Below are 20,744 nucleotides of genomic sequence, written 5' to 3'. Positions count from 1 at the left end.
ATCAAAAAAAAAAAAAGGAAAGTAAAGAAGTTATAGTACATTCATGTGTGTGAATATTATATAGCAATTAAAATCATGTTTCCAAAGACTAAGGACTGGAATGAGTCTTAATAAAATATGTCAGCCAGGCACGGTGGCTCATGCCTATAATCCCTGCACTTTGGGAGGCCAAGACGGGTGGATCAAGAGGTCAGGAGTTCAAAACCAGTCTGTCCAATATGGTGAAATCCCGTCTCTACTAAAAATACAAAAATTAGCCCTGCGTGGTGACACATGCCTGTAGTCCCAGCTACTCAGGAGGCTGAGGTAGAAGAATCTATTGAACCCAGGAGGCAGAGGTTGCAGTGAGCTGAGATCATGCCACTGCACTCCAGCCTGGGTGACAGAACGAGACTCCATCTCAAAAAAATAAAACTGTTATGTGAAAAGGGCAAATATAATAAAAATTCCGTTGGACTCAATAATTATGTATTTGTACAGATTGACAGTTTTGTGGAAGAGGATGGTCAGCGGAGGGGCTTTGGAATTAGACCAATTTCCATGGGGGGGTCTGGCGCTGTCACTTCTTAGCCATGTGAATGTGGTAAATTCTTCCCTCTCTCTGACTCCATCATCTCACCTGTCAGATGGGCTGGGATGGGGGGAAGTGATGGCAACGATTGTGGGATATTAAGTGGTAAAGCCGGCGCTTGCTGCTCTGTTCAGTATTCTTGCCATCATGGTTTCTTATCTCTGCCACTATTTCTCTGCCCTCCAGTCTCTACCTGAGCAGTTCTGTGTGTGGGCCCCATCCCACAAGTTACCATATTTTTTAGACATAACAAAGGCAGCACCAATGGTGAGTACTTGTGAAAATCAGCCCTGGAGCGTGTGGACCCCAAGGCAGCCTCGTGGTGCTAGTGCAGGTGGATCTTGACCACCTGCAGACTGCCCAGGCTGGGCGAGATAGCAGAGGCTTGCAGAGCTGGGGAGCAGGGCGCTGCAGGACTGTGGAAGGTCAATGCGCAAGGTGTGTGGTGAGTCGAGATGGCCCCGCACTGCCCATAATCAGCCAGGCCTCTGCTCACCCTCCCCGCAAGGTCTGCAAAGCAGAAAATGCTTCTGCCGTCAGGGAGGCAAGAAGAGGCTTCCTGTGACTGTATCGTTTCCCAGCTCTACACAGGCAACGAGGCTGTGATAAGGACGATCAACAATGATAGCAGGTAGAGTATTCTACATTCCACATGAGAAGGCACATATAGTATACATATTACACGTAATGTAGTATATGGAATACCGTATTAGCCCGTTTTCACACTGCTGGTAAAGACATACCTGAGACTGGGTAAGTTGTAAAGGAAAGAGATTTAATGGACCCACAGTTCCCCATGGCTGGGGAGGCCTCACAATCATGGCAGAAGATGAAGCAAGAGCAGGGACATCTTACACCGTGGCTGGCAAAGAGAGACTTTGTACAGGGAAACTCTCCCTTATAAAACCGTCGGATCTCGTGAGACTTACTCACTACCAGGAAGGCAAGATGGGGAAAACCACCCCATGATTCAGTTCATTCCCATCAGGTCCCTCCCACACATGTGGGAACTGCGGGAGTGCAATTCAAGATGAGATTTGGGTGGGGACACAGCCAAACCGTAACAAATAATAATTATTATATTATATATACCATATAGCATATAATTAATAAAATAGTTATATTTTCTATATAGTATACTCATAACTATTATGATTATAGTTATATTATTCTCCATCAGATAATATACAATATAGCTACTATTACACAGTTATATTATTCTCTATTAGCGGATATACAATGCCTACAACTGTTACTACAGTTATCGTATTAGATAATATGTCCATTAGATAATATATAACGCCTATAACTATTAGGATTAGTATTCTGTTCCTGAGTTTGTCTTTGGTTATTCTCTGGAGCACTCGAGAGCTTGGCTTTAGCTGATGGGGCACCCTAGATTCCAGCCTTACTTCTGCCTGATGAGACTGATACATGTGTGCAGACTCTTCCAGCCTCTCCTTCTTTTTTTTTTTTTTTTTTTGAGACGGAGTTTCACTCTTGCTACCCAGGCTGGAGTGCAACGGCACGATCTCGGCTCACCGCAACCTCCGCCTCCTGGGTTCAGGCAATTCTCCTGCCTCAGCCTCCTGAGTAGCTGGGATTACAGGCACGCGCCACCATGCCCAGCTAATGTTTTTTGTATTTTTAGTAGAGACGAGGTTTCACCATGTTGACCAGGCTGGTCTCGATCTCTTGACCTCGTGATCCACCCGCCTCGGCCTCCCAAAGTGCTGGGATTACAGGCTTGAGCCACCGCGCCCGGCCAGCCTCTGCTTCTTTAACAATGAATGCTGAGAGCAAGCAGCATCTCTCGAGTGCACGCCACAAGCCAGGCGCTGCCCCTGCATGAATCCTTCAAAGCGTTGCCACAGTACTGTGGGCTGCACGTCATTCTGTGATATATGCCAGGATGTATTATGTCCTGTGGGAGCCTGCCATCCACTCGTCCCTTCCCTGTACACACTGCCATTCCCCCCCAACACAGGGAACTATGCCTCTACCCCCTTGAAGCTTTTGACTAATAGAATCACGTCGTGCCATTCCAGGGCTTAGCTTTGAAGAGGTCTAGAAGTTTCTGCTCCCTTCCCTTGAAATATTTGCTCTGGGGACACTCCCTCTTGGAGCCCAGTCACATGGAGACGCCATGTATAGGCACTGTGGCTGACAACCCCAGCTGAGCTCCCAGGCCACAGCTGGGAGCATCAATCACCAGCTGTAGGAGTGCACCCTCTTGGACACCAGCCCAAGTAGGCCTTCAGAGGACTTTACCTCCAGCCAATATCTGACCACAGCCTCAGGAGACACTGTCAGCAAGAACAGCAACAGAGCCCCGTCCACCCATACCATATGATATGGTTTGGCTCTGTGTCCCCACCCAAATCTCATCTTGAATTGTACTCCCACAATTCCCACGTGTTGTGGGAGGGTCCCGGTGGGAGATAATTGATTCCCCCACGCTGTTCTCGTGGCAGTACATAAGCCTCATGAGATCTGATGGTTTCATCAGGGCCTTCCGATTTTGCGTCTTCCTCATTCCCTCTCTGCCTACTGCCACCCATGTAAGATGGGACTTGCTCCTCCTTGCCTTCCGCCATGATTATGAGGCATCCCCAGCCATGTGGAACAGTGAGTCCAATTCTTTCTTTTGTAAATTGCCCAGTCTTGGGTATGTCTTTATCAGCAGCATGAAAACAGACTAATACACTACAGAACCATGAGAAATGGTAATCAACTATTGTTTTAACCACCATAATTTGGGGTGATTTCTTAGGCAACAATGGATAACTAGAACACACTTGTTTCTTATTTGTAATTGGGGAAACTGAGATCTCAGAGCTGAAAAGACTTGCCCAATTCAGTTGCTAAGCAGCAGAACCAAGATTCCTGGAGCCCAGGTTCCTGATCGTCAGCCCACACAGCCTCTGCACCAGGCTGGAAGAGGGAACGCGTGGGATGGTAGAGCTTCCCGTGTGTTCAGGAAGCTCTAAGATGAGCTCAGGAACCTGAGAGCCAGGAAGAGGGGTGACAAAGAAGCATGGCTCTGCCCTGCGCTCACAAGAGGGCTCTCCGGGTTCAGAGCAAACTGCAAGGGGGCAGGGAGATGGGGCCCAACCGGCTTACTGAGCGACTCAGGGAACTGCCCAACTGTCACAGGACATCACTCTGGGGGATAAAATCAGACTCACTGCCAGAGCCAGCGCTGAAAAACAGACTCCAGTGGCGAAGGCGGCAGAATCTGTCTCCTGCACAGCACAGTCTTCAAGCTCAAGCCATCATGTACAACCAGAAACCAGGGGAGGGGCGCCAGCACTCTTGACATGTCTAAACAGCAGGGCTTTGTGCACCTTCACGTGAGGGATGAAGCTGCATGATCCCTAAGGCAGCTGCGACAGGCCGTAGGTTCCCAAAACCCCAGCTTTCTTCTCGGGATCAGAGAAGCAGAGGCAGCTCTGTCGCCTGCCCAGAGCAGGCCTGCAGGAAGCCCCAAGAACAATGGAAAATTGAGCCCCAACAAGGGGAAATGTGCAGAGGTCCAGGCTGCTGTCCAGGGACACCTACCAGGCCCCGGATTAAGGTGAAGTCTGTTATTTAGCAGCCACTGCTCACCTTCCTTCTGGGGGGACAGCTGCCTTCTCCCTCCTCTCTGCTTTAACCTATTCTATTATTAGGGAAACTTCTGGAAGTGGAACCTCTGGAAGCCAGAACCAAGCCCAAGGAAACAGCTTCAGGCATGTTGGATCCACTCTAGGCTAGCGCATTTGTCCTGGTTTGCCCAGGACCTTTCTGGTTTTAGCACTGACAGCCTCAAACCCGAGGAAACCCCTCCATCACAGACATCACACCAGGACGGTGGGTCACCTTAGTCTACTTCTGCCACAGACACGAACATTTGTTCGCACTCTGTAGTCAGAACCAAAGCTCCCCCCGCTCCTCCAAATTAAAGAAACAGCCCAGGCTAGGTGGTTCACACCTGTAATCCCAGAGCTTTGGGAGACCGAGGCAGGAGAATCACTTGAGGTCAGGAGTTCGAGACCAGGCTGGCCAACATGGTGAAACCCCGTCACTACTAAAAATACCATAATCAGCCAGTGCATGGTGGTGCACACCTGTAATCCCCGCTACTCGGGTGGCTGAGGCACAAGAATCGCTTGAATTGCCTCTGAGACTCATTTGGCCTTGGTACTTGTAGCAGTCCGTTATCATTGCAAAACAAACAACTGCAGAAGGTCAGAGGCAAATACCCATGAGCGTTCACCACCCACACATCTGGGGTGGTTGACAGGTGGCTCTGCTGATCTTGGTTGGGCTCTCACAGACGTCTGGGAGTTGGCTGGATGTTGGCTAATCTAGGCTGGCCTCAGCAGGAGCCACTACCATGGCTCACCTGTGCCCCACATGTCTAACTAGGCTTGTTCTCACAATGTTGGCAAAGACTCAAGCAATTAAGCAGAAACACACAATGTCCCTGGAGGCCTAGCCTGGGAACTGGCCCATCATCACTTTCTTCTCATCCGCCTGGCTAAGGCAAGTCACAGAAGGTGGGGAATACCTGCCACCTTGTGGACTGGAGAAGCTTCAAGGTCATATTACAAAAGGCATGAACATAGAAGATGATAAGCAATTCACATTCAGGCTCTAACTGAGCCACTCAGTGGTGAAACGTTGCTCTTCCCAGCCAAACCTCCCCTCTACTCCAATTTTTTTTTTTTTTTAAAAAGCACCAAATGTGTATTATAACACCCTGGAATCATTATTTTAACCCTCTCCCTAGTTAACACCCCCTTTTTATGTCCAAATATTAAGTACAAACCACATCTTTATAAAGACATGAACCTCCTGAAGGTTGAGGTGATGCTCTTGAGAAGTTAACTTTTTATAAATTAGATATTATTTGCTTTAGGTAGGAAAGTTTTGCTACTCAGGTGAATCTTCAAAGTTGTAAACAATTGCTGAAATAGACTACATTAAATGTAGTTTAGATAAGTCACTTTAAAAGAGGAATCCAGCAAGGATTCTGGAAATTAGAAGTAACGACCCGGGAGTCTCGGGGCTCTGTCACCAGCCAGCCCTGTTTCTCCACCTGTAAAACTGGAATCATAACCATAGTTATGCTAATAATAATATTGTACATTACCTCATTTGCGTTTCCCCCAGTCTCAGAAACTGAAACAATTACTATCCCTGCATTGTACAGATGAGGCAAATGAGATCAGAAAGGGTGAGTGATTTACCCGCCGCCCTCCCGCCCCCTGCCATGCAAAGTCACACAGCTCATCTTCGAGACAGAGCTCTGTTGGAACCTCCATGTTCCCTTCGACGCTGCTGATGAGAATGTAAACTAGTACTATGGAAAACGGTGTGGAGATTCCTTAAAGAACTAAAAGTAGAACTACCATTTGACTCAGCAATCCCACTACTGGGTGTCTACCCAGAGGAAAAGCAGTCATTACTGTATACGAAAAAGATACTTGCACAAGCATGTTTATAGCAGCACAATTCACAATAGCAAAAGTGTGGAGCCAACCCAATGCCCATCAATCAACAAATGGAGAAACAAACCATGGTATATATATACACGATGGAATGCTATTCAGCCATGAAAAGGAATGAATTAATGGCATTCACAGTAACCTGGATGGGACTGGAGACTATTATTCTAAGTAAAGTAACTCGGGGGTGGAAAACCACACATCCTGCGTTCTCACTCACAGCGGGGAGCTAAGCTCCAAGGATGCAAAGGCGTAAGAACAACACGGTGGACTTTGGGGACTCAGGGAAAGGGTGGGAGGGGGTGAAGGATAAAAGACTACACACTGGGTTCAGTGTGCATTGCTCTGGTGACGGGTACACCAAAATCTCACAAATCACCACTAAAGAAATTACTCATGTAATAAAACACCATCTATTCCCCCAAAACCTATGGAAATAAAATTTTTGTAATTAAAAAGTAAAACAAAACCTCTGTGTTCTAAGTCTCGGTCCTAGGATATTTTTCCCTCTCCAAATATGCAAGCCAGCAGAAAGACAACTAGCGAAGGGGAGGGGAGGATTCGCTCACAGGGCCTTTGTGGGTTTCTCATTAGAAGAAACTGTTCTTTCCCCTGCTTTTCCATTGTGGCTTTTCCTTTTTTTTTTTTTTTTTTTTTCTAATTTTACCATGAACCGCCTCATTCAGTTATACCCAAATCTGGCTTCCTGGAACCGTGCAGGAAGCTGCTCTCAAAGCCTCCTCCTCCCTTTTTTTCCCTTCTCTTCTTCCAGCTGCAGCTGCAGCCTCGGCCCTGAGTGGTTGCTCTCCAGCAGCTGGGAATGCCTGCATTTTTGGGAATCCAGCAGACCAAGGCCCCGGTTTTTAATATCACCAGTAGGTGCTTTCCCCAGAAGTCCTGCCAAAGCCGTCTCCAAGGCCCTGACAGTGTCATCCGGGCCCGGGAGAAACAAATGAACAAGATTAAGACCAATAACACAGACTTCACTTCTCAAAGACGGCCAAACGCTCCCGAGATGGCAGAAATCGGAAGCATCGAGACTTAGAAAATTGTATCTTACAAAATATCCCATCATCACTGGAGTGCTGTGAATTTCCTTTTACTATCATTTTGAAATTGGAGAAAGGACCCAGGCCCATGCCGGAGGTCAGGAAGAGCAGAGCTGGGACAGGCCTGCAACCCAGGGCCACTGAGCCAGCTGCTTTCAAGGCCACATGTGCAGGAGAATGGCACAGAGCTGTCTGGTTCTGGAATCATCCATCTGGGGACTGAGCTAGGCGTGCCTGTGGGTGGCACTGACTAATTGCTCTCATGTTTTCTTCCAATAAACAGCACCCTTGTTCAGATCCTCTGAGCTCCTGCTGAGGAAGCAGGAAAATAGTCAAAATCCCTGCCCTCTGGGGCTGGCATTTTACTGGAGGGACAGATAATAAAGAATAAATACAGTCACATGTGGTGGCTCACGCCTGTAATCCCAGTACTTTGGGAGGCCAAGGTGGATGGATCACCTAAGGTCGGGAGTTCAAGACCTGCCTGGCCAACATGGTGAAATTCCATCTTTACTAAAAATACAAAAAAATTAGCTGGGTGCAGTGGCGGGTGCCTGTAATCCCAGCTATTCAGGAGGCTGAGGCAGGAGAATCTCTTGAACCTGGGAGGCAGAGGTTGCAGTGAGCCGAGATCGTGCCAATGCACTCCAGCCTGGGCAACAAGAGCGGAAACTCCATCTCACGATAACAATAATACTAGACACAGTGCAATAGTAAGTACATGATAGACTTGTCAGGACAGGAGGAGTGGAGAAAGGGGCATCGGGAGCCCTGGGGGGTCGGGGTGAGTTGCAGAATTAAAATAGGCCTCCCTGAGAAGGTGTCACTGAGTAAAGATGCAGAGAGATAAGGAAGTGAAATAGACCCACATAGCTCCCAAAGATCCACGGCCCAGTCCCCAGAGCCTGTAAATGACCATGTGAATGGACCTTACATGGTACAAGGGGCTCTGCAGAGGTGACTGCATGAAGGAACTCAGGATAGGAGATGATCCAGGAGGGCCAATGTCATCACAGGGTCCCTTCTAAGAAGGAGGCAGGGGCCGGGCGCAGTGGTTCATGCCTGTAATCCCAGGACCTTGGGAGGCTGAGGCAGGTGGATCACAAGATCAGGAGTTCAAGACCAGCCTGGCCATGATGATGAAACCTATTTCTACTAAAAATACAAAAATTAGCCAGGCATGGTGGTGGGTACCTGTAATCCCAGCTACTTGGGAGGCTGAGGCAGAGAATCGCTTGAACCTGGGAGGCAGAGTTTGCAGTGCGCCGAGATCACACCACTGCACTCCAGCCTGGGCGACAGAGCGAGATTCCATCTCAAAAAAAAAAAAAGAGAGAGAGAGAGGGACGCATCAGGAGGATCAGGTCAGAGGACGAGAAGTGATGACAGAATCAGAGGTTGAAAGGTGCAATTCGAAGATGAAGGAAGGAGCCGTGAGCTAAGGAATTCAGGAAGCTTCTAGATGCTGGACAAGGTCAGGGAACAGATCCTCCCACAGGGTGCCAGAAGAAATGCAGTCCTCTGGATGCCTTTTGGACTTCTGGCCTCCAGAACTGTGAGATGATCAATGTGTGTTGTTTTAAGTCACTCAGTTTGTGATAATCTGTGACAGCAGCAACAGAAAATGATTACAGGGAGTTAGCCAGGCTGGGGGGGAGTGTTCCAGGCACGGCCACAGCAGGTGCGAAGGCCCTGAGGCAGGGAGCATATGTGGAGGGCTCTAGGAGCAGTGGGAGGCTGGGGTGGCTGGAGTAGTGGGGAGGCTGGGGTGGCTGGAGCAGTGGGGAGGCTGGGGTGGCTGGAGCAGTGGGGAGGCTGGGGTGGCTGGAGCAGTGGGGAGGCTGGGGTGGCTGGAGCAGTGGGGAGGCTGGGGTGGCTGGAGCAGTGGGGAGGCTGGGGTGGCTGCTTCAAGGCATGGCAACCTAATCACATCTACAAAGACCTTTTTTCCCAATAAAGTCATATTCACAGATTCTGGGCGGACACATCTTTGGGAGGACCATCATTCAGCCTAGTCCACCCCTCTGGCTCCTGTGCCGCAGCCTAGGGTCTCAGGGAAGAGAGCGGCCTCCAAAATGACGCCTGGCCCCACAGGCATGCGTGATCAATTACAAGCTCTTCTCCTCAGCTCCAGATAAGAGACTTCCTTTTCCCAAGCTCTGTATCCCATGTCCAGCCTCTCGCGTTGACTGCCATCTGGAGCTGACGTATCTGGAAGTGAAGTGATGATAGAGCATCCCAGATAAAATGAGGATGGTAGCTACTTGGGGGCTCAAAACCCACAGCAGGGCCCCCACCATTCCAGACCTTCCTGGGCGGAGGAAACCTCGCCTTCCACTCTCTGTCCCTCCTGACATCCGGCCCCTCCGCCTTTGCCCCTGGGCAGGTCTAGCCTCACCTTTTTCTCTCCCTTCTCCCCCCACCTGTCACTCTGCCTCTTGCCTCACTCTTTGGGTTTTCAGGAGCCATCACTCACTAAGCAACTGATACATCCCATTTTTCCTGGGGCAGCCCAGTGTGATAAGAAACAGCAGGCTTCTCACTCGAAATGCCCCAGTCTGGAAAATAAAACCTATGGTCCTGCTGCACAGGGATGGCCTTTTTTGAGCCAGAGTTCATCAAACTTGAATAATGTACCGGACTCCACGGCAAGGCATTAAAATTCCCACAAAGACGCCTCAAGCTATTTATTTAAACTACGCCTCAGAGAATGTGACTCAAAACACAAAAACCTGAAACCCGGTGTAAAGTCACCATCCTTTACGCAGCCTTCCAGCTGTTCAAGTCAAATGTTTTCAAGCCATCCCCAATTGCTCTGTCATTTGTATCACACGTGCCATCTGTCAGCAAATCCTATTGGTTCTGCCTTCTGGATGCATCTAGAATCCAACCCGATGCCCATCCCCCCCAAGGTCACTGGCATCTCAGGAGGAACCACCGCAGGGCTTTAAACAGAAGAGTGACATGCTCCGGCGTATGTTTTAACATGCCACGTGACCCTTTCAAAGCATTCACTCGTTCCCGCCACTCCTCTGTACAAAACTCTGCCATGGCTCACGTCTCACTCATTGCGGAAGCTTAAGTCCTCACAATGGTCCGCGAGGCCCTACATGATCCCCCATCTCTTCCCAGTTGCTCTCAGCTGGCTGTCCTTCCTCAGGTGTCCTCGTACCCTCCACTCCCGCCTCCTGTGGTGCTGCTGGTCCCCACGCAGGCCACCTACACTCACCACTCCTTGTCTTGACCTTTCTAAAGCCATGTAGACGTCCCTCCCAGAGGGTCCCCTCCTGGCTCCCATCTGAGATGATGCACACAGCCTCCCCGGCACCCCCGTACCCCACTTCCTGATCTCTTTCTCCTAAGCTCTGATCCCCACTCGTCTTCCTCTGTGTTTTATTTGCTGACCTTATAGATCTCCCATCTGCTCCCACTAGAATCTCAGCTTCGAGGGGACAAGGATTCAGCTCTACTTTGTTCGCTGCTGTGTCATGGGCTACTAAAACAGTATCTGGCACATAGTAGGTGCTCAACAAATACCTATTGAATGAATAAATGAGCATGCTTAGATTTCTTAATTATCCATCTGAAACCAACTTACAAATAACACAAAACTATATTTCTTTAAATTTATAAAAACGGTTACTTGTTTTTACCACTCCACACCACCATGCAACGGCTAAAATCCGAAACGCAGCAAATGTTGCGAGGACACGGAGCAGCCGGAACTCTCACTGGTTGCTGGTGGGAATGCAAAATGGTGCAGCCACTCTGGAAGACAGTTGGATAGTACCTTCCAAAGATAATAATCCTACCATACAATCCAGCAATCATATTCCTAGGAATTCATCAAACTGATCTGAAAGCTTATGTCTACACAAAAACCTGCACCCAGGCCGGGTGTGGTGGCTCATGCCTGTAATCCCAGCGCTCTGGGAGGCTGAGGCGGGCAGGTCACCTGAGCTCAGGAGTTTTAGACCAGCCTGGCCAACATGATGAAGCCCTGTCTCTACTAAAAATACAAAAATTAGCCGGGCGTGATGGTAGGTGCCTGCAATCCCAGCTACTTGAGAGGCTGAGGCAGGAGGATTGCTTGAACTGGGAAGTCAGAGGTTGCAGTGAGCCGAGATTGCACTCCAGCCTGAGTGATGGGGTGAGACTCTGCCTAAAAACCTGCACATGTTTATGACACCTTTATTCATAAATGCTGAAACCTGGGAATAACCAAGGCATCCTTCAAGAGCTGAATGGATAAACTGTGATACACCGAAGCAATGGAATATTATTCAGTGATAAATGAGCTATCAAGTGACAGACGGACCTATAGAAGAAATTTAAATACATGTTGCCACGTGAAAGAAGCCAATCTGAAAAGACTCCATAAGATTCCAGCTATATAACATTCTGGAAATGGCAAAACTATAGAGACAGTAAAAAGATGAGTGTCTGCCAGGGGTTTAGGGCATGGAGGGATGGGTGGGCGGAACACAGAGGATGTTCAGAGCCGTTAAACTATTCCATGTGATACTGCCACGGGGGCCCAGGACTATGCATTTGTCAAAACCCAGCGCATGCAGAAAGCAATGAGGGAATCCTAATGTAAGCTATGAACTTCGATTAGTAACACAGGCGCTCCCCCTTATCCACGGTTTTGCTTTCCATGGTTCATTATCCACCATCAACAGCTGCCCAGAAATATTAAATGGGAAATTCCAGAAATCAACAATTCATATGTTTCTCATCGTGTGCCGTGTGCACAGTGTGATGAAATCTCATGCCGTCCTGCCCAGGACACGAGTCTTCCCTGCGTCCAGTGTATCCACGCTGCAGACACTACCCACCTGTCAGTCACTTAGCAGCTGTCTCAGCTATCAGATGGAAAACACATATAAGGGTTTGGTGGCATCTACCGTTTCAGGCATCCACTGGGTGTCTTGGAACATGTTCCCTGAGGATAACGGGGGACCACTATAATGTATAAATAGTGACTCATTCATTGTAACAAATGTCCCATGCTAAACGCAAGATGTCAATAACAGGGAAACTGTCCAGGAGAGGTATAGGGGAATTTCTACACTGTCGTCTCATAAAAAAAATTTTTTTTTTTTTTGAGACAAGAGTTTTGCTCTTGTTGCCCAGGCCGGAGTGCAATGGCGCAATCTCGGCTCACTGTAACCTCTGCCTCCCAGGTTCAAGCGATTCTTTTGCCTCAGCCACCCAAGTAGCCGAGATTACAGGCATGTGCCACCACACCAGGCTAATTTTGGATTTTTAGTACAGATGGGGTTTCTCCATGTTGGTCAGGCTGGTCTCGAACTCCTGACCTCAGGCGATCCACTCACCTCGGCCTCCTAAAGTGCTGGGATTACAGGCATGAGCCACCGCACCAAACCCTCCCTCCCACCCCACCATCGCTTCGTTGGTACAAAACTCCTTAGTTCAGCCAGGCATGGTGGCTCAGGCTTGTAATCCCAGCACTTTGGGAGGCTGAGGCGGACGGATGGCCTGAGGTCAGGAGTTCAAGAACAGCCTGGCCAACATGGTGAAACCCTGTCTCTACTAAATATTCAAAAATTAGCTAGGCATGGTGGCAGGCACCTTAATCCCAGCTACTTGGGAGGCTGAAGCAGGAGAATTGCTTGAACCCAGGTGATGGAAGCTGCAATGAGCCAGGATCGTGCCACCACACTCCATCCTGGGTGACAGAGCAAGATTTTGTCTCAAAAAAACAAACCTCCTTAGTTCATTGAGTGTTTCAAATAACTAAAAATGAATCTAGTCCTTTTACACAGGATTTCCTCATACGAGAAAGGAAATATTTAGGCTGTATGTATTAATGTATTGGTGCAGGGGAAACAATAGAAATTTTTTTGTCTTTTTTTTTTTTAATTCTTTAGGCTATTTTTTTTTTTTTTTTTTAGTCTCACTCTGTTGCCCAGACTGGAGTGCAGTGGCGTGATCTCAGCTCACTGCAGCCTCTGCCTCCTGGGGTCAAGCAATTCTCCTGCCTCAACCTCCCAAGTAGCTGGGACTACAGGTATGCACCACCACACCTGGCTCATTTTGTATTTTTAGTAGAGATGGGGTTTCACCATGCTGGCCAGGCTGGTCTCGATCTCCTGACCTCGTGATCCACCTGCCTCAGCCTTCCAAAGTGCTGGGATTACAGGTGTGAGCCACTGCACCCAGCCTCTTTAGGCGTGTTTTTTATTCCTACCTTTTTTTCCTTAGAAACATGGAACTTTGTGAAATATTTTGAGACCCTGAGAAGTGACGTGCACAACGTCATGCAGTAGAAATGAAAATCCGCTCTGTAGCCTCCCCGTGCTTCCTTGCTCCGTAATTCATGAAAGGGGCGTTCGCATAACCCTTTTCCAGCTTTCACGGAAGCTGCAGCCCAGAGAGGAGCTAGACACGTGCCAGCCAGTCCCATGCGATGCGGATGCTGTAGAGGAGGAGTGGGGGCAGGCCGCGGAAGCTGAGAAGGGCTGGCTCTGAGTTTCAGTAGGAGAGGATGCTCCTGCTGAGTTTCGAAGGCTGTTGTTGTGCAGAAAAATGTGGAAGAATTCAGCTTGGGAGATGGCCGTGTTGGCAGGTAAGGAGGGGGAAGGGCTTCTGGAAGAGAGGGCCGTGCAGCAAACACAGAGGCCAGGAGGAACGTGGGGCATTTGGGAAACCACAAGGAGGCCAATATGGTTGGCTTCAGGGTGGCTGTGCCTTTATGGGAAGGCAGGAACCTCGGAGGTTGTCCTGCCAGGAATGTGAAACCATGGAATGTAGAGTTAGCAGCAGCCATTTGGGGGTCTAGAAAGGTCACTCCATGTCAATCGGAACTGCGGCAGGAAGACCTTAAGATGCCTTGGCTGTTGTTCTGGAGAAAAACGTGGAAGAATTCAACTTGGGAAGTGGTCATGTTAACAGACAGTGGAGTCAGGGTGCCGGGGACATTTCAGAGAAGAGTCGGTGACCTGTGACAGCTGGCGAAGGACGGGGTATAGGGGTTTTTAATTTGGGATCTGCACATCTAGGGATGCTGTTTGCTAAGAAACGGGAATGTAAGAACATGTTTGAGCGGTGAGATGTGGAATTTACGGTGTCTCCAGGCACCCAAGTGGAGATGCCTAGCCGACCCTGGAGAGGTGGGTCCAGGCTGGGAAGTGAAGCTGGAGCCATCATCACAGGGAGAAGCAGACGTGTGGGCTGCATGCGGTTGATCAAGGAAAATATGAAGAGGGGATAGAAATAGATTATGGTTGGGGAAACAGCACCATTTAAGAAACAAGTAAAGGAAGAAGCCAAGAGAGGTGGAGGTGAGGTAGGAGACCAGCAGGATTTATTTCCTGGCCACTACCCTGTGGACCGAGACAGAATCTGATTCAGACAGGAGAACGTAAAGAAACAGGCAGGAAGAAGCAGATGGCTATGACCGTGATCCCTGGCTGCCCTTTCTGCTCATTAACCTAGGACACTTTCGCAAGCCCCATAACAGTTTATAAATGCCATGGGAATGACCCAGAAGTTAACACCCCTTTCCATGACAATGACCCGGAAGTTATTGTTCCTTTCCTAGAAAGTTCCAAATAATCCACCCCTCAATTTGCATTAACCTGCCCCTTAATTTGCATGTTATTGAAAGTGAGTATAAGTGGGTATGAACACAGTTTCCAGGAGTCACTAGGCTGCCAATTCTGGGCACACTACTATGCGTTAGCCCTGCTCCACAAGGAGAAATAGCACTGAAGAAAATACTACCACCACCAGATTGCTCCTGAATTCTTTCCTGGGCAAAGCCAAGAATCCTCCCAAGCTAAGCCCCAGTTTTGGGACTCACCTGTCCTGCAACAAATGGTCTTAAGTTTTAATATAAAAATAAAACCATAAAAGTGCAGAGAAAGCGACGGGTGCAGTGGCACTTTGGGAGGCTGAGGCAGGCGGATCACTCGAGGTTGGGAGTTCGAGACTAGCTTGACCAACACAGAGAAACCCTGTCTCTTCTAAAAATACAAAATTAGCCAGGCGTAGTGGTGCATGCCTGTAATCCCAGCTACTTGGGAAGCAGATGCAGGAGAATCACTTGAACCCAGGAGGCAGAGGTTGCGGTGAGCCGAGATCGCACCCTTCCACTCTAGCCTGGGCAATAAGAGCAAAATTTCATCTCAAAAAAAAAAAAAAGCGTGGAGAGAAAAATACAGGGAAAAATGTACATGATTTTGTGGTGGGGACTATTAGGGCTAATTTTTTTGCCAGTCAATAACAATTGAATATTAGCAATTTCGACCTAATACATTTCTAAATGTCACCTAAGGCAGAAAATATACATGGTATTTGGGTTTTTATTTTTGCACACAAGAAATTAACAACTCCTTTACCAGGTATTTGGGTTTTTAAAAAGTATACATATATATGTTTTTAAAAGCATATACAAGATTATAATAGGAAAATTTTTGCAACATACGTGACCAAGGGTTCATAATTTAATGTGTAAAGGACTTCCAAACATAATTAAAGAGAAACGCTCCCTCAAACAAAGTGAGCAGGGAACGTGGACTGATGTATTAGTTACTACTGCCGCATAACAAGTTATCCCAAAACTCAGGAGCTTAAACAACAAACACATTATCTCACACTGTCTGAAGGACAGGAATCCAGGAGCGGCTAACCTAGGGGTCTAATTCAGGGTGTCTCCTGCAGTCAGGAGGTAAGCCAGGGTTGTGGCCATTAATAAGGCTTGCCTGGGCTTCCAAGGTCACACCCTCTGCTGTTAGTGAGAGCCTCAGCTCCTTTCTGGTTGTTGGCTGGACGCCTCGGTCTCTCACCATGTGGGCCTCTCCACATGGCAGCTCACTTCCTCCAGGGCAAATGAGAAAGAGAAAGAGAGAAAGTTCACTGTCCACTGCCTAGCCTCAAAGTCACACATAGGCACTTTCACTTAACTTATTCATTAGAACCTGACCATTAAATCCAACCACACTCCCTTCTTTGAAGGGAATAATATCAAAGAATGTGGGCAGGCATTTTTAAAACCCAAAGGGAAATTTTAAAACACAATGGGGAATTTACAAAAGATGAAATATACATTACAAATAAGCATGAAAAACAGCACCCCTCTGCTTTCCGGGGAAATTAATTAATTACTCCCAGGTCCACAGCACATGGAGTTTTCCCCAGCCTCCCTTTGCCGGCCGCACCCCTCCCCTCCCCATCTGGCCTCTTCTTGCAAAGGCCCCCTGGTCTCCTGGGAAAAGACTCCCTCCAGCCATCAAGCTGAGGCCGGTGAGCCTCTTCTTATTCCTGTTATCTCATTCATCACGCTATATTGCAATCACCTCTCTCATTAACCGCCGAGCTCTCTGAACTCCAGGTCCATGACATCATCATCATGTTACTTCTAGTGCCTAGCATATGGTAGACACAGTAACCACGTCCCACGTGATAAATGGTCTACAAAGTGCTTTTAGGGAACACAGAACCCATGTTTCCTGGGTCTGAAAGAAGTCACAAAGACTGGGCATCACCTCCCAGCCTGTTTGGAATGCAATACCGCCGGGTGAGAGATTTCTCCTCGCATAGACACACCCACCTTGCAGACTCTGCAAGCCTGGCCTTCTCCAGTTCTCTACAACACGGAGGCTCCACAGCAAGGCTTATTCATCCAGACACAGGATTTACATTTATTCCTAACAACAGCCATCAGGTTGGCAGCTCAGCCCTGCCATGGGCCACAGTGATATCCCCCATTGCGTTTCACCAAATAAACTCCGAAACCCAGAGACCCAGCAGGCTGGGACGCCCTACCTGAGCCGCAGACACCTCCCCGCAGCCAGACAGCTCATCCGAGGACTTTCTCACGTGGCAGCAAGCCCGTCAGCTCCTGCTCATCAGCATGTGTCTTGCTCTCCAGACGTAAGTGCTCTTCAAGGGCAAAAAAAAAAAAAAACCCTCTGCAAACACAACATCACCTCGTGCAGAACCATGGTCCATGAAGACTCCCACCAAGTACGGCATGGAAAGGAGAAAAGGTGATGAGGAGGAGGTGAGCTCACCCAGCTTCCTTGGTCAGTGACTTTTGAGTACCTCCTATGTATCAGTCAGCAATGGCCACAGTGATGCTGAGTAACAAATATATGGGTGGACAAACAGCCACTGCTGGGACCAAGGGGTCCTAAAGCCAAGTCCTGGACCTGTGGCTTGTTGCTTCAACCCTGGGAGGCCCACGGAGTTCTGGATATTCGCGGGGTGCACTCATAAGCAGGAAATCCAAGCCTCTAGGCCAGCCCCCCTGTTCTGGCTGTTACCCCATTGCAGCTTCTGGACTTCAGCAGAGAAGAGTGAATTATTTCCTGTCCTCTTATACTCTCTGGCTCAGGAAGCAATGGAAAGATGTAGGGATCCCAGAGCATCCGAGTGGTCCAGTATTCCTTGCGACTGCCGACCGGACATAAACTCACCAAGTTTTTTACAACAAGCTTGTCCCTTCCTGGTGGGAAGCTCCCCAGATATAACAGCAGAAACAGGCCCATCAGCTTCTGCCAGGAAGAAAGGGCGGTGCATAAGTCAGACCTCGTGGCTCCTTCAAACACTCAGAGGCAACATTAATCTGCACTCTTGGATGAAAGGTCCAGCTTGCCTTGCCAGTTCGTTTGTAAACTATGCAGCCAGAAAGCATCTCCAGCGTAGAGACCCACTGCTTCCCTGAAGCGTTAGGGGTTGCAAGGCCTTCTTCAGTAGTCTTTCTGTCTGTCTTTCAGCTGCAAAATCAGCAGCAGCATTTAATAAGAAAAACAGAAGCCACAGGAAAAAGGGAGCTCTGGAAACAATACACAATGTAAAACCCTTTAAGTTTCAGCTGCTCCCAGTTAGAGGACACTCAACTGGCTACAGGCAAGAGCCTGACAACGGGCCAGTTGACCAGGGAACTAATGAGCAACAGGAACACGGCTTCCTTGGGAATGTTGTCTGCAAGCCAGGGACATGGACAGCTCAGGCACCAGCTGCCCCCTCTCTCCCCTACTTTGGCCTCGTTTTCTTCCTCTCTTCATTTCCTCCTGCCCACTGCCCTCCTGTTCTCACTGTTTCTTCTTCCTGTCCCATTATTTACTTCTCTGTCCGTTCTTTCATCCTCTTCGGGGACATCCCTTAAGCATTGAAGATTATGTGGCATTAAATATATCCCTAAGACAAAGAGGAGAATAATTAGTTATAACAGCCTGGGCATGGTGGCCCACACCTATAATCCCAGCACTTTGGGAGGCAGAGGAGGGTGGATCACCTGAGGTCGGGGGTTCGAGACCAGCCTAGGCAACATGGTAAAACCCCGTCTCTAGTAAAAATACAAAAAGTTAGCCAGGTGTGGTGGCAGGCGTCTATAATCCCAGCTACTCCGGAGACTGAGGCATGAGAATCACTTGAGAATCACTAGGAGGCAGAGATTGCAGTGAGCTGAGACTGTGTCATTGCACTCCAGCATAGGCGACAAGAGCAAAACTCCATCTCAAAACAAAACAAGCAAAAAGATTAGTTATAACAACAGCCACTTTTGCTGAGTGTTTATTATGTGCTAGGCACTGTTCTAAGCACTTTGCAATCACCAGCTCACTCCTCCAAGATGGTCTACAGCTGCAAACTTCCCCTAATGCTATCCCCGTTTAACACATGGGGCAGACGGAGAGCGCAGGCTCGTTCCGATGAGAAGCTTTGAAGAAAGGAGACTGGGTGCTTCCTGTTCCACCGTTTCCGTAACGGGGCCCTCTCGAAAGTCCCTAGGGGAATTGTTGTGAAGAATCTCACTTCCTTCACAGTGGCTGGCACAGGCTTGTCCTGTCGTGATGAGGACATAAAAAGGAAGCACCCTCTCTTGTTTTGTAGGCACAGGCCCATGAGGCAGACAGCAATGGGTTAACAAGCACAGGATTCTCCCTAGACTCAGCTGGCTGACCAGTTGTCCCACTTTCTTCTCCTAGCTGGCAGGAAACGGAGCATGAAGCATTGGAACAGCCAGGATCTGCTTGGTTGCAAAGAAGAAACACAGCAAAAGGTGCTTCAATGATAAAGACACATTCTCTCCCATACAAAGCATTAGCAGTACGGCAGCTCGAGGGGTGGTTAATTCTGCAGCTCAGTTGACACTGTGGACTCCAGTTCTTTCTACCTGTCTTCACTGCCATCTTCATGTCCCTGCTCACGGTATCACAATGGCTGCCACAGGCAAACATCCACACACGACATCCCGAGGTGAAGAGGGGGCCATCTCTTCCCTTCTAGGAGCTAAGAGCCATTGCCCAGAAGCCCCCAGCAGACTTCTCCTGACATCTCATTGGCTGCGACTGGATCACCTGTTCCTGCCTAAGCCAAAAACAGGCAAAAGCAATGGGACCCTATGTTTGCTTTGGGAAACAAAAATAACATCCTAAGCACCCCCAACCAACTGAACGGACCCTCTCTGGACCAAGGGAAACCTGAAAAAAATGAATTCCCTACCCCGAGAGGAAGGGAGGGTTACACCTCATTATTCTCCCCCCTCCCCGTTGGAGTTTAGGCACAGCTGACCGCATTAACATTGAAATAGCGATCGATCGATCGTGAGGCTGATGGAAGAACTTACTATGCAATAATACCAAATTCCAACCTGACTCTGATATAGCATCATGTGACAGCAGACCCTGAAGGAAATCAAAATTGTTTACCCCCTAAAATATATTTCTTGACATATTTTGAAATGAGCCTTCAATGTTGTCTCTTGTGGGAGAAATTTGCATCTGTAGAGAACCTTCTTCCCTTTCTAGGTCTTACCCGATCTAGAAGGGATTAAATGAGAGTTTGACACATTTAAGGCCTGAAAAGAGATATTTACCGTGCTCTCCCTAAGGCTGCACCTGGAGGTCCATCTACATAACAAGAACCTTGGCTTCTGCAACCCCTCTTATTCTAACTCAAGCGTTTACTCCAACTCTGCAGACAAAGCTTAACCCTTTCAACTAATTGCCAGTCAGAAAATCTTTGAATCCACCTGTGACCTGTAACCAGTCTCCCCTCCCACTTTGAGATCCCCACCTTTTTGGGGCAAATAAATATATACCTTCCATCTACTGACTTATGTCTTTGCCTGTAACCTCTGTCTCCTTAAAATGTATAAAATGAAGCTATAACCTGTCCACGTAGGGGAAATTTTCTCAGGATCTCTTGACATTGTTCCCCAGGCTGGAGTGAATGCCACCATCTCAGTTCACTGCAACCTCCATCTCCCGAGTTCAAGCCATTCTGCCTCAGCCTCCCAAGTAGCTGGGATTACAGACATGTGGCACCATGCCTGGCTAATTTTTTTTTATTTAGTAGAGATGGGGTTTCGCCATGTTGGTCAGCCTGGTCTCAAACTACTAACCTCAAGTGATCTACCTGCCTTGGCCTCCCAAAGTGCTGGGATTACAGGCTTGATCCACCACACCCGGCCTAAAACCTCTTTATTTATTTATTTATTTATTTATTTATTTATTTATTTATTTTGAGACGGAGTTTCACTCGTGTTACCCAGGCTGGAGTGCAATGGCGCGATCTCGGCTCACCGCAACCTCCGCCTCCTGGGTTCAGGCAATTCTCCTGCCTCAGCCTCCTGAGTAGCTGGGATTACAGGCACTCACC

General features: G+C 48.4%; 1 long non-coding RNA gene across 1 annotated transcript in view; it reads right to left on the bottom strand.

The window, feature by feature from the left end:
• Nucleotides 1-18,361, bottom strand: part of LOC108315219 — a 96,888-nt gene extending 78,527 nt beyond the window's left edge. Inside the window, exons 1-2 of the long non-coding RNA XR_005202793.1 lie at nucleotides 16,905-18,361; nucleotides 15,737-15,739 (exon numbers count right to left, since the gene is read on the bottom strand). This is a non-coding gene — a long non-coding RNA (uncharacterized LOC108315219). The remainder of the gene's footprint in view (nucleotides 1-15,736; nucleotides 15,740-16,904) is intronic.
• Nucleotides 18,362-20,744: the final 2,383 nt, after the last annotated feature.

This window comes from Cebus imitator, unplaced genomic scaffold, assembly GCF_001604975.1.
Source record: "Cebus imitator isolate Cc_AM_T3 unplaced genomic scaffold, Cebus_imitator-1.0 Scaffold169, whole genome shotgun sequence".
In the NCBI taxonomy this organism is placed as follows: Eukaryota; Metazoa; Chordata; class Mammalia; order Primates; family Cebidae; genus Cebus; species Cebus imitator.
The sequence above is the reverse complement of the archived record's forward strand: the minus strand, read 5'-3'. Positions and strand labels throughout refer to the sequence as shown.